Below are 15,377 nucleotides of genomic sequence, written 5' to 3'. Positions count from 1 at the left end.
TAAGTGCTCTGCATACATGCACTCATATTACGATTATTTAACTTGTGTTTTTTGTGGGACTCCTAAGAGTGGGCATGGGTGTTGCTGACCCTTTGGCCTGTGTTGGGACCATTTTCTCCTTGTCTTCCTTCATTGTCTAGCCCTGATATGAAGGTTTGTGCCTAGTCTTGCTGCATCTTCTTATGACATGTTTGGTTGATATTCCTGGGAGATCTGCTCTTTCCTGAAGGGAAACAGGGGAAGTGGATCTGTGGAGAGGAGGGGTGGCAGGAGGAATAGCAGGAGTTGAGGGAAGAGAGGTTATGTTGAATGTATTGTATGAGATAAGAATATACAGGGGAAAGAAGCCGCCAAAGTGAAAGGGACAAAGCAGAGAGTTGTGGTGGACCTTTCTCATAAATTTTATTTGAGTGTGTCAAAGGCCAGCTTCAACATCCAGGATAAAAAGGGGCATTTGACATAGTCCTACTTGAGGCTCTAGCTATACCACTCCTGGGCACATACCCAAAAGATGCTCCAACATTTAATAAGGACACATGCTTCACTACGTTCATAGCAGCCCTATTTATAATAGCCAGAAGCTAGAAAGAACCTAGATGTCCCTCAACAAAGGAATGGATACAGAAAATGTGGTACATTTACACAATTGGAGTACTACTCAGCTATTAAAAACAATGACTTCATGAAATTCATAGGCAAATGGATGTAACTAGAAAATATCATCCTGAGGGAAGTAATACGGATACAAAGTTTGGAACAGAGACTGAAGGAAAGGCCATCCAGAGCTTGCCCTACACTGGGATCCATCCCATATACAGACACCAAACCCAGGCAATATTGGTGATGCCAAGAAGTGCATGCTGCAGGAGCCTGATATAGCTGTCTCCTGAGAGTTTCAGCCAGAGCATGACAAATATAGAGGCAGATGCTTGCAGCTAACCATTGAACTGAGCATAAGGTCCCCAATGGAACACTTAAGAGAAAGGATTGCAGGAGTTGAAGGGGTTTGCAACCCCGTAAGAAAAACAATACCAATCAACCAGAGCTCCCAGGGACTAAACCACCATCCAGAGAGTACACATGGACAGACCCATGGCTTCAGCTACATGTGTAGCAGAGGATGGCCTTGTTGGGCACCAAAGGGAGGAGAAGTCCTTGGTCCTGCCAAACCTCAATGCTCCTGCTCATAGAAGCAGGGGGAAGGGGAATAGGATAGGGGGTTTATGTGCAGGAAACTGGGAAAGGGGATAACATTTGAAATGTAAATTAAAAATCTAAGAAAGAAAAAGGAAAATATCCAATAAAAGAAATGAACAAAATGAGACAAAAGCATAGAGTTAGCAATTGATCAGTCGGTAGATTTTTCTCTGAGGGAATAAAACTTGATTTGCTGGGCTGTACATTCCCTATGACTAGTGAGAAACTCTTTGAACTCTTTAGGGACTAGCAAGAAGGAAAAAAGAAAAAAAGGGGAAGATCATACACACATATGGGTGCACACACACAATTGCATACACACACATACACACACACACACACACACACACACACACAAATACATAGATACATTTGGTGGATAGAGCAAACTTCAATGAGAAGGCTCTAACACCTTTATTTCTTTCTCTCCCACAGCTTATATATTCCAGGAAAATCTTTCCGGAAGTATTCAAATTACAATGCACTCACACTCTATTTTTCTTCTAGTGAATGATTACAGTGAGTATAGATAAGGAGAAAAAATGTTCCCCAATAACCTTATATGAATAAACATTACATAGTACAGGTAAAAATAAATAAATCATTCCTACAAACCCACATGCAGTCATAACTAAGCAACTTGTTATGGATTTAAAAAAAGGTAAGGAAACAAGGTAATTTTTCTCAGCCAGTTTTGTTTATTGGCTGATAGCAGTTCGTAGTTACAAAGAAATAATCAATTATTTTACTACTACTTTGAAAGTAATCTTTTAAAATTCCTAAGTGATTCACAAATCTGAATCTTCAGCAAGAGAGGCACAGCAGCCAAGGGCAGTCGGCTTCCACTGTTCTTATTCCCTGACCTTAAATAAAGTTCATGGCTTAACTATTAAGAGTGTGCCTTTCTGAACTTCAAATTGCTCCCTTAAGATTTTCTACACCAGAGCCACTATCAAAATCATCATAACTTAGCTTCACTAACAATCTACATCTCCATATTTGTTTTAAGGATGGTAGTTGAATTGTTAAACTGACCAGCAGCAATGCTCGAGAAAGATCAAGCAGTGGTATTTTAAGAGCCAATGATAATGTCCAGTGAAGGGCTGAAAGTCCCCTTAAAATCTTCACACAACTAATAGGTTATAAGGGTTGTGATGTGAGGACAGCAAATGGAGCAAATCTGTGCAGTAGTCCTCAGGACTCTGCCTCTCTCAGACTGCCATAGTGATCGTGCTAGCTGGTGGGCTGTGTTCTAGGCTGATTTCCTGACCTTTTTCCATGTCCCTAGAAGTGGGTGATATCATTACATCAAAGGACCCTAATTTTTGATTCTGTGGGTAGGATGTCCATATAATACTTAACCCACCATTCTATTCTGGAAACATAATGTGTTTGGTTTTACAGATCCATAGGAGAGAAATTTGGCTCAGAATAAACCATTCACTGAGATCATCTATATCTAAATTGTATAAGAGTTAGTAGAGCGTTTAGATACTTCACTTAAAATTGATGCTGTATGAGTTAATGTTTTGGAGGCTTTTGGTATGGACTACATATTATTTTAAATTAAAAACAGCAACACTGTTTTGTTCCTGTACTTGCCTCTCCTTATACATGAATGATAAGGAATGAGCTGATAGGATAGAAGCAATCATCACGCAGTAGTTTAAATGGAAACAGCTAAATTTATATTTGAAGACTATGAAATCATTGTCAGTGGTACCTATTTTGAAATGGCTATGAGTATCAGCATTACCTGAGTCTATCATTGAAAAGACTAAGCCACTACCTAAAGACTATACATGGACTGACCCTGGACTCTGACCCCATAGGTAGCAATGAATATCCTAGTAAGAGCACCAGTGGAAGGGGAAGCCCTGGGTCCTGCTAAGACTGAACCCCCAGTGAACTAGTCTATGGGGGGAGGGCGGCAATGGGGGGAGGGTTGGGAGGGGAACACCCATAAGGAAGGGGAGGGGGGAGGGGGATGTTTGCCCGGAAACCGGGAAAGGGAATAACACTCGAAATGTATATAAGAAATACTCAAGTTAATAAAAAAAAAAAACAAAAAAAAAACAAAAAAAAAGATATCTATAATCCTGAGACAAACTTAACAGGTGTGCTCATGTGTTATACATTCAAAACCTCAAAGCATTTCCAAAAGACATTAAAGATTCCAATAAATTTAATTATCATGTTATATAACATTACTTCTTCAAGTTATAGTATAAGCTCCATGCAATCCTCAGTTTCCACAGACTGGTTGTATTTATTTGTCTTTTCAGAAATTGGCATGAATTTGTAAAAGATATATAATTATTGTGGAGAATGAGTAGAAAACTGACTCTCTCTCTGGTACAGTATTTACTGTGTGAATCTATAACACAAGGATAGTTTGTCATTATGCACAAAAACACATGCATCCATCCATAGGTGTGGTTGTAAAGGACCAGTCATTCTACCATACTCCTGCCATCAATACCACAGCTGATGCTATCATAGGACCCTCTGCCACAGTTTAGGCAGTTTGAGAGATTTCCAAACATGACTCTTGGCTCAAAAATATGTAGCTGCTTTAGTTTCTATGCAATGTTTCAATCTATGAAGTCATTTTCTCCTAAGATACAACAAGAAAGCTCTGTCACAGGAAGAAGCTGGGACACAGAAGGTATTACTTCCTGTGCTGGGTATACTGGTGTGCAGAAATAACACTGTGATGTGATCCCCTCCTGTTTGGAATACCTGAGACGTATTTTCAAACACTTTCCCTAGGAAAATATATATATAATTTGATATGTTCCTCATGATTTCAGTGTTTAGCCCCTCTACATTAATGTAACAATTGGCTGAGTTTAAAATCTACCTTCTTGCTGTGTATTACCACTTTTTTGCCATTGCTCTGTCCTCATGATCTTCCTGGTGATTCTATTTTACCTTAATGTTGGCTTATTAGCTGTGGTTTTTTTTCTCTTTTTTTAAGCTGTTTCTATGGTGTATAGTACTTGTTTCATTTTTTATCAAAATATTATGGAGAATATTATTCTGTCTAAATGAATTATACAACAAATCTGAAGAAGCTCATTTCTAATAGCTTATCAAAGTTTCTGTTAAAATTATTGCATGTCTTTTACCTTAACCATTCTGACTGGTGTGAGGTGGAATCTCAGCGTTGTTTTGATTTGCATTTCCCTGATGACTAAGAATGTTGACCATTTCTTTAGGTGCTTTTTGGCCATTTGATAATCCTCAGTTCAAAATGCTTTGTTTAGCTCTGTACCCCACTTTTTAATAGTGTTATTTGGCTCTCTGGAGTCTAACTTCTTGAGTTCTTTGTATATTTTAGATATAAGCCCCCTGTCAGATGTAGGATTGGTAAAGATCTTTTCCCAATCTGTTGGTTGCCATTTTGTCCTAATGACAGTGCCTTTGCTTTACAAAAGCTTTGCAGTGACAGCAGATGCTGGTGTGGAGAAAGAGGAACACTCCTCCATTGTTGGTGGATAGCAAACTGGTACAACCACTCTGGAAATCAGTCTGGAGGTTCCTCAGGAAATTGGACATTTCACTACCTGAGGACCCAGCTATACCACTCTTGGGCATATACCCAAAAGATGCTCCAACATACAACAAAGACACATGCTCCACTATGTTCATAGCAGCCTTATTTATAACAGCCAGAAGCTGGAAAGAACCCAGATGCCCTTCAACAGAGGAATGGATTAAAAAAATGTGGTACATCTACACAATGGAGTACTACGCAGCTAACAAAAACAATGACTTCATGAAATTCATAGGCAAATTGAATGAACTAGAAAATATCATCCTGAGTGAGGTTACTCAATCACAGAAAAAGACATTTGGTATGCACTCATTGATAAATGGATATTAGCGAAAAAGTTCGAATTACCCAAGATGCAATCCACAGACCACAGGAAGCTCAAGAAGAAGGATCCAAAATGCGGATGCTCCCACTCCTTCTTAAAAGGGGGGGAAATGGGGTTGGGGATTTAGCTCAGTGGTAGAGCGCTTGCCTAGCAAGCGCAAGGCCCTGGGTTCGGTCCTCAGCTCCGAAAAAAAGAAAAAAGAAAAAAAAAGGGGGGGGATATCTATAGGAGGGGATATGGAAGCAAAGTTTAGAGCAGCGACTCAAGGAATGGCCATTCAGAGCCTGCCCCACATGTGGCCCATATACAGCCACCAAAACCAGAAAAGATTGATGAAGCTAGAAAATGCATGCTGAAAGGGATCAGATACAGATCTCTCCTGAGAGACACATCCAGAGCATGTCAAATACAGAGGTCAATGCTAACAGCAAACCACCGAACTGAGAAAAGGACCCCCTTGGGGGGAATTAGAGGAAGTATTGAAAGAATTGAAGGAGCTTGCAACATCATAAAAACAACAATGCCAAGTAAACCACTACCGAAAGACTATACATGGACTGACCCAGGGTTCTCATGTGCAGGGGAACATGGCAGGAGGCAATAAGGGGGATGTATAGAGGGAACACCCGCATCAGGGAGAGGGAGGGGAAGGAATGGGGGCTATGGACAGGAAACCGGGAAGGGGAATAACCTTTGAAATGTAAGAAAAGAAAATATCTAATAAAAGTTTTAAAAAATTCAATCAACTAAGTTGAATCTGAAGTAAATATATTAAGATGTATCTAAATAAATTATTGCATATCTATTTCATCTATGATATTAAGTCCATTTTGACAAAAATCACTTGCTCATTTATTGGTTGTATACAGGAAAATTATTTCGTACGTTTAGTTACATTCTTACCATTACATCGAGTCAGATATCTGAGCTGAAGCTTCTAACACTACTAATCAAGACAAATCCTTCCATTCAGTTGTTCATCTCAGGTGTTTTGCCATGGGGATAAAATTCCCAAAGTGGGTGCAATCCTCTAACAAGTACCAAAATTATGTATACAGTCCTCTGTGCAGGTACAATCAAAGGATACTGGACAGAGTAAAACTCAAAGAAGGCATTCATCAAAATTAGTTATGGATTTTAGACAGCACTTAAATCTGCTGGAAGTTCTGTATTCTAACTGTTCTAAGCACACGCTATCTATGAGTCTAGCTGAACAGCCTGCCACTGTCTGAGTTCTGCTGTTTCTCATCATTCACCATCAGAAGCCTTGTCCAGGGAAGCATTCCAAGTTGAGATAAGATGGCAGGGAGTAGAATCTATAATGACTTTTGCATAAGAAATGAAGTAGGGTAAAACATGGGAAGAGAAGGGAGCATCTCATGAGAATAGTTGAAGAAGAGCTCTAGAGTCACAGTTAGGAAATACCCCAAATCTTTACCCACTTAGCAAAGGAAGGAAATAACTGATGTGGAATATCTCATTCAGAATAAATATAAGAACAGTAATAACACCTCTGTGTAGACAATAGACAATCACAGGGCAGAGGGGAATTACAGAGTAATTCACTGTAATTACCAAAATCACTGAAGGCAATGATCTCCAACTGCAAACAATAGAAGCCTGACTTTAAAACAGATCCAGAAATCAGTAAATGACACACTGAAAATAATTTTTACAGGATATAGCAAATGGCATGTTGTATGCTTTTTTATGATCGTGCCAATTATTCTCTTTGTATAAGTGAGGAAGGTATTTATTTTTGCCATGCTCTACTGTATATTTCTAAACTGGTGCCTTTTGAGGTTCACATCAATTGTATTTTTAAAATTTATTCATTCACTTTATAATGCAAAATTAGTCACCCCTCTTCTCCTAGTATCCCTTCACAAAAGTCTCATATTCTCCTTTTCATTGAAAAGAGGAAGCCCGGGGGCTGGAGAGATGGCTCAGTGGTTAAGAGCACCGGCTGCTCTTCCTAAGGTCCTGAGTTCAAATCCCAGCAACCACATGGTGGCTCACAACCATCTATAATGAGATATGATGCCCTCTTCTGGTGTGTCTGAAGGCAGCTACAGTGTACTCATACAATAAAATAAAATCTTAAAAAATAAATTTATAAAAAAAAGAAAAAAGAAAAGAGGAAGCCCCCTTCTGGGTGTTACCCCTCCCAGAGACACACATACACATGCTGTAAGCTTTTAATGGCAATCACTGGAGAAACTGAGACATGAAGACAACTGGAATAGAGTTCAAGGTAAGCCTCAGCAATATAGAGAAATTCTGTTACAAAATTTTCACAAAGGAAAAAGAAATGAATGCAGGGACAAAAATGGAGCAGAGACTGAAGGAATGGCTAGTGAGTGACCAGCCCAACTTGGGATCCATCCCATGGGTAGGCATCAATCCCTGACACTATTACTTATGATCTGTTGAGTTTGCAGACAGGAACCTAGCATGGATGTTCTCTGAGAGGCTCTAGCAGTTGCCTGAGACAGATGCAGATTCCACAGCTAAGTACTTCGTGGAGGTTGGGGACCCCTATGGAAGAGTTAGGGGAAGGATTAAAGGAACCAAAGGGGACGGCAACCACATAGGAAAACCAACAGTGTCAACTAATGTGAAAACCTAGGAAACTGAGCCAACAACCAAAGAGCCCTGGTACATATGTAGCAGAGGTCTCCTATGTCTGGCCTTAGAAGGAGGAGATTCACCTAATCCTGTAGAGATGTTGTGGCTCTGGGTAGAGGCTTACCCTGGGGAAGCACCCTGTCAGAGGCAAAGGGGCAGGGAAATAGGGGAAGAACTCAATAAGTGGGACCAGGAAGGGGGCAACATTTGTGATGTAAATGAATTATATATATGAAAAAACAATCCCCCGAACAAATTCAAATAGACAAAAGCATTTCAATGAATTTAGATCAGAATTCACAGAGAGCTCGAAGAGTAGAAAATCATAACATAAAGATAAAAAGAATACAGATAACATCATGAAGGTTACATAGAAAAAGAATAAATAAAGGTTTCAAGCAAAAAGGCTATGCTAAGTGATCTAGTAGTGCTAAAGTAGTCTAGACAAAGTAAATATGTAAAGAAAATTGTCCTGTAGCTGTTAAGATTGGGATGAAGGAAGGTTTCAAGAGGAAAAGAAAGCGCTTGAGGTGCTGAAGATATCCTACAAGTGGAAATATGGAGAAATTTACCTAAGGGATACAGGGATACATCACACACACACACACACACACACACACACACACACACACACACACATACACACACACACGCACGCACGTACGCATGCACTCACACACACACACACACACACACGCACGCACGTACGCATGCACACATACACACACACACACACACACACACACACACACATACCACTACCACCACCACCACCACCACCACCACCACCACCACCACCACCACTGAACCACATATTTATGATGACTGAAAAAAGTAAGTGGTAACATTTAACCATTTTTCTTTATTTTCAATATATCTTAATCACATTTCCTACCCCCTCTATTTCTTACAGTTCCCTACCTCCCCTCACACACAGATCTACTATCTTTCTGTATCTCATGTGAGAAAAGGCTTCTAGGAGATAACAATAAATATAACAACACAAAGCCCTCATATTTGAAGTTGAACAAGGAAAATAAATAGAAGAAAAAAAAGCCCTCCATCCAAGAGAAGTCACAAGAATCAGAGTTTCACTTGTTCACACATTCAGGAGTCACATAAAAATGCTAAACTGAAATCTAAAATATATATGCAGAGAAGCTGCTATATACAACAAAGTGAATAGAATACAGAGGTGAAGGTTTTATCTGGGCACCCGCTTACTGTCCCCATGTTCAATGAATTGTGTGGGTGTTGTCCTCAGCAATGGAGCCTTGCTGTCAGTTTACAGAGAGCAACCTATTGTCTTGACAACAGCTTGTTGTTTGAGGATTTCTATGGGACTCCGGTTGGTCAACAACTCAATTGGATGTAACCAAATTGGAGGTAAGTCATTGGCCTCAGAGAAAACTATTATATCAGTCAAATAAAAGTTACTTTTGTAGAACTAGAGAAAAATTATCCTGAGTGAGGTAGACCAGACCTATGTTAAATATGGCATGTACTTACTTGTATGTACATATTAACCATTAAAAATTATAATTAACAACACTCCATTGAACAAGAGAGGTTAGGTATAGAGGAGGGGACAGAGAGAAGTCATAGATACATTTTATGGGTTGACTGGATTTCAGAGGAGGAGCAGACTAAGAGGAAGAAGGTAGATGGGATTGAGGTAGAAAATGCAGAGAGAGACAGGTGGAATTCAGAGGCAAATGAGTTATGCTACCGAAACCAAGTGCAGTAGAATCTTCTTAAAATATATGAAACCAATTCTAATGAAGTCTCTAAATAATGAGGGAGATAGAGCACCAATTGACCATCCCTTGTCACCAAAGGAAGCTTAGTTCTGGGATTGGGTTACATTCAGATTTTACCCATTTTTTATAAGTAATTCTTTGAGAATGTCATAGAATGTGTATTAATCATTTTCACACTCCCTCCCCAAGTCTTTCTAGAATCAAACCTTTCCTTCTCACCCAAATTTGTCTCATTTCTCCCCATCAAGACTAATTTGGATTGCCCCAATTTTTTCTTTTGGTAACTTGCATCCTATTACTAGGACAGAGTGATGATTTCCAAACATGAAATTATGACATTGCTATAACTGTAACTTTTACTGTTGTTAGTGATGGTATACTTGATATGAAAAATATGATATTCAACCCCTACAGTAGTTAGTTGCAACCCATAGGTTGAGGATCAATGCACTAGAGCACCACTGACTTAACAGAGTTTTCATTAGAGAAATCTGCCTCCAGCTCTCCCAGGAGCTAAGGATCATAAAAGTCTTCTTGGCTAGGGGTGAAATTTTAAGTCCAACTCTCTCCTTCATAGTGGATTTTTGTCTGAATTAGTCTTTCCCTGGTCTTGGACATTATATCATAACTACTGTGCAACAGGTATACTGAGTCCTGAGGACACTGCTTTTGTGTCATCAGCCATCACTTCTTGTTCTCATACTCCATTGCTGCTTCTCCTCAGAAATGTTCTTGAGATTTAGAGGAATTGGGTTTGTTTTGTTTTGTTTTTGTTTGTTTATTTTTAGTTGTTTCATGGATTCTATAATAAACAACAATCCATCAAGAGAATAGTTCATTTACCCTCTGCAAATTGCTTTTTGGTCAATGTGTTTTGTTATATCAATAGAAACTCTAGCAAACACAAATTGGTACCAGCATAGTGGATTGTTTCTATGATAGATCTGACCATGTTTTGGGAGGATTGCAGAAGAATTTTGAAACTTTGGACTAGAAAAGACACAGAGTGTTGAGATGTCACTGAGCTGTTCTGTAGATTAGAAGATATAAGAACATAAGAGCAGTGCAGAATATGGAGGCCTGGTTTGTGAAGTTTCTGAAGGAACCTTAAAGACTACATTAGGGACATTTGCTCTTTTGAATTGATTCTTTTGTTCTGTTCAGATGGGACAAAGAGACTGGAAACATTGAAGTGAAATCTTTGCATTGCTGGAAAAATTGATTCTGCTTCACTGAAACTAAGAAATTATCAGTGATTGAGAAGAGACCAGTATCAGTGAGGTGAAACGTTCTGAGAAGTAGGCTTACTAAAGGTTAGCACACACAAGCTGTGATCTAGAAACAGATAAGATTGGATCTTGTGCTGGCAGCTGAATTTTGTAGTGTAAGAGTCACCCAGATAGTACTGGCTTGGAAGGCATGAAGGGGTTATGAAGAATACCTGAGGCTTGACACTATGAGAGGCCAGGGAATGACCATTGATAAGTGCAGCCTTAGTGGCAATTGAAAGTCTAGAACCTAAAGGGTCATACAAGAAGGTGAGGCCTAGCACCATGAAGAGAGCCTATGAAAAGGTATTAGTGAAAGCACAGCCTAATTGCAGCAGAAGACCCAAGAATTTTGGAGATGTCACTGTGTTAGGGTTTTACTGCTGGGAACACATTCCATGACTAAGGCGACTCTTGTAAGGACAATATTTAACTGGAGCTGACTTACAGGTTGAGAGTTTAAGTCCATTGCCATCAAAGCAAGAGTGTGGCCACATCCAGACAGGCATGATACAGGAGGAGCTGAGAGTTCTACATCTTCATCTGAAGACTGCTATCAGAATCCTTACTTCCAGGCATGTAAGACGAGGGAGGGTGTTAAGCTTATACCCACAGTGACACACCTACTCCAACAAGGACACACCTCCTAATAGTGTCACTTCTTGAGCCAAGCATATACAAATCATCACAGTCAATAACATGGAATTACCATCAAGAACAGGAGTAGTGGTTGAGTGGAGCCCTCTGTGGCCTAGAAGACAATCTGTGTGTGCTGCAGAGGCAGAGGTAAAGAGGTGACTCAAGCTCCTTGGAGAAGCCTAGAAGATTGTGACTGAATCTCAGATAATTGGACGTTGACTTGAATATGTCATTGGGGTTTGGTTTTGCTCAGTTCAGATTGTTAATGTGCCCTGTTTCTTCCACTTTGAAGAAGGTTTTTAATTTAATTTTGATTTTTTTCAATAGCACACAGTTTTTTCAATACAAACAGTTTGGATTTTAAAGGAGATTTTGGATTGTTAGAGAGATTGGAAATTTCAAAGAGACTGGAATTTTAATATGTTTGAGTTTGAAAAGACTGTTGGAATTTTAAAGTTATGCTTTTAATGCGAGATATTGAGGATGAAGAAGAAAGGGAAAGTATGGCTTCATGGTAGTGTGTTTGGGTGTCAAATCGATAAAACTCAGTTGTGCTAGCTGGTCTTTTGTCAATGTGACAGACTAGTTATCTCAAAGGACGGAACCAAAATTTAAAAAAATGCCTTTTTGACATCATTATAAGTAATGATGTATAAGTAAGATTATAAGTAAATTCTTGTAAATTAATGATCAATAAGGGAGGGCCCAGCCAATGTGGGTGGTGCCATACCTGGCCTGGTTGTCCTGGGTTCAATAGAAAAGCATACTGAGTAAATGAGGAGAAATATGGAAGTACAAGCCAAATAAACCCTTCCCTCCCCAACTTTATTTTTGGTCATGGAGTTTCCTTGCAGCAATAGAAACACTAAGACAGCATCAAAATAAATACATACATACCAGATTGTCAATGCATATTAACATCATGAAGTGTCTAATATGATGGAAATTATTTTGGCATTGATAGTGCTTAGTAGTGTAAACAATAACATAGGGTTAGTACAACCAGATATGCACTTTTATATATCCGTCCTGAATGCAAGAAACGGACTGCTCAGAGGCTTGAAGCAATAATATCTTTCCAATGGCATCTCACTCCTAAGATGTTGTGTTATTCCAAGTTAAAATTCTTATAGCAATTTACATCTGCTAAAGTCCATGTAGTAAGGAGTCTATATATCAACACCTTTACAACTTTAGATGTTTTAAAGTAAAAAATCTTTATTAGATAATTATCTTTTTGAAAACACTATTATTTGCACTAAGGAACATTTGCACAATTTGAATAAATGTGTAATGGAACCTCATCGTAACATGTGCATAACACAAACACATGCGAAACTACTACTGTAGCTTTTGGTTAATTAAAAATTGACAAATTCCCAAAGGAAGCGCTCTTTTTCATAGATCCAGAAGAAACACTTTTGCAAAAGACCTTTCATAAAAATAAACAGAGATTCACTAATCAGTTAATAAGTATGCAACTAAAAAGTTTCTATGATGGACCTATATGAAAGATTTCCTTGGAGATTCCTGAGTGCAGTAAGACAATCTCTCTCTCTCTCTCACACACACACACACAGACATACACACACCAAAAAACACATGATATGCACTCACTGATAAGTGGATATTAGCCCAAAAGCTCGAGTTACCCAAGATACAATTCACAGACCACATGAAACTCAAGAAGTACGACTAAAGTGCAGATGGTTTAGTCCTTCTTAGAAGGGGGAACAAAAATATTAATAGAAGGATATACAGAGACAAAGTGTGGAGCAGAGACTGAAGGAATGGCCATTCAAAGACTGCCCCACCTGGGGATCCAACCCAACCCATATACATACAGCTATCAAACCCAGACACTATTGCTGAGGCCTAGAAGTGCATGCTGACAGGAACCCAATATAACTGTCTCCTGAGAGGATCTGCCAGAGCATGACAAATACAGAGGTGAATGCTAGCAGCCACCCATTGAACTGAGAACCGGGTCCCCATTGGAGGAGTTAGAGAAAGAATTGAAGGAGCTGAAAGGGTGTGGAACCCATAAGAACAACAGTGCCAATCAACCAGAGCTCCCAGAGGCAAAACCACCATCCAAAGTGTAGACATAGACAAACCCATAGCTCCAGCTGCATACGTAGCAGAGGATGGCCTTGTTGGGCACCAATGGAAGGAGAAGCCCTTGGTCCTGCCAAGGCTCGACCCCCCAGTGTAAGGAATGTCAGAGTGGGGAGATGGGAAGGGGATAGCATTTGAAATGTAAGTAAAAAATATCCAATAAAAAAGAAATTATAAAACTAAACAATAATTTACTACTATGTCAGAAAGGTAAATTTATTTTGTTATCTTCTTTTATTGTGAAGAAAGTAATCATTTCAATCACTAAAAAGAGCTTTGACACTGCTGTGTAAATATAATAGACATTAGATACTTAATTAAATCATATACCTGTTGGTCTCCGAGGTAAAGGGCAAGTGATAACACTCTCCTTTATCTACTCTTCCTTCCACCAAGTAGAAGAGCAGTTGTTCATTTGGAAATGACCTTTGTCTAAACAAATGATCCTTTGTCTAAACTTCTTCCCTGATCATATGGTGCTACATGTTTCTTCTTTATTCTTAGGAGTGAAGAAGGGAAAGTTGTTTTTTAAGAAAACAGAAGACAATGTAAAGATGACCACAATGAGCTTTACTGAAATTTATTATAGAAGAAAACCAAAAGAAGGAAAATGAAATAGTTACCAAAACTACAATTCAAGATTAAAAACAAAACAAAACAGAACGAGACAAAATCAATAGCAAGCAAAACAAAAGAAAAACCTTGTTTGTTTTTAATGAGAAAAGGAAAGAAAGTCTGTAAATGTGAGTGGGTGGCAAAGTGCGGTGAATTTGGGAGGACTGGGGGAAGCAGAATCCATAATCAGAAAACGGTGTATGGGGGTTGGGGATTTAGCTCAGTGGTAGAGCGCTTGCCTAGGAAGCGCAAGGCCCTGGGTTCGGTCCCGAGCTCCGAAAAATAGAACCAAAAAAAAAAAAAAAAAAAAAAAAAAAGAAAACGGTGTATGAAAAAATAAAATTTCAATATAAAAATAAACCACTTATAATATTACAGTTTAAAAGAAAAAATACCTTAAAGTTTTGAAACTGAATGTTGAAAATATACACCACATACTTGGGAAGAAGATATTAAGCAAAATAATATATAATAGTATATTCCTGTAAAATTACCAGACTCAAAATATCTGTTATACTATCCAATTTTACAAGGATGGAAACTGTCTTCAAATACCACATAGTAATTGTTGATAGAGGAAAAATTTATATTTATCAATGATATAAATTGCAAAATACCAACAAAAACTATATATAAATACATGTACATGAATGAATAAATAAATGGCTATCTTCTGTATATGAGAACTTACATATAATGACAATAATCAATATTTCTCAAATTCATGGTTCCTGGGGACCACCATAATTATACTAAATATAACTAAAGGAAAATACACTAACATTTACAGATACAGAATTTTTTAAAAATTAATAATTTATAGAGATAATCTCTTGTGCACTGTGTAAAAGCATTCACCTGTCAATAAAAAGCTGATTGGCCAATGGTCTGAAGCCAGATTAGAAAATGGTACATCTGACCAAGAGAGAGAAAGAAAGAGGGAGAGAGAGAGAGAGAGAGAGAGAGAGAGAGAGAGAGAGAGAGAGAAATTCTGGGATTGAATCAGAAGACATTCACCTAAACACACAGCAAGATGGTCTCATAGAATTGAGGAGCATGTAACCGGACATGCGGTAGAATCTAGAATACAATAAACATGATAATTAAGTTATGAGATAGTTGTGGAGCCCAAAATTATGGCCTAAGGATTTATTCATAAATATGATTAAGTCTCAGAGTCATTAATTCAGGAACAATGAGGCCACGTAGAAAAGCCCACAGTTACAATAATTAGTTCAAGAACATGTAACAACTTAAAATTGATTCAA

At 38.5% G+C, this 15,377-nt stretch overlaps 1 protein-coding gene across 1 annotated transcript in view; it reads right to left on the bottom strand.

The window, feature by feature from the left end:
* The window catches only part of Aadac (arylacetamide deacetylase), a 57,613-nt gene that overhangs the window by 41,646 nt on the left and 590 nt on the right, over positions 1 to 15,377 (bottom strand). The gene's annotated exons all lie outside the window — the stretch shown is intronic.

Source organism: Rattus norvegicus, chromosome 2, assembly GCF_036323735.1.
Source record: "Rattus norvegicus strain BN/NHsdMcwi chromosome 2, GRCr8, whole genome shotgun sequence".
Classification (NCBI taxonomy): Eukaryota; Metazoa; Chordata; class Mammalia; order Rodentia; family Muridae; genus Rattus; species Rattus norvegicus.
Note: the sequence above shows the minus strand (reverse complement) of the source record. Positions and strands in the feature narration are given on the sequence as shown.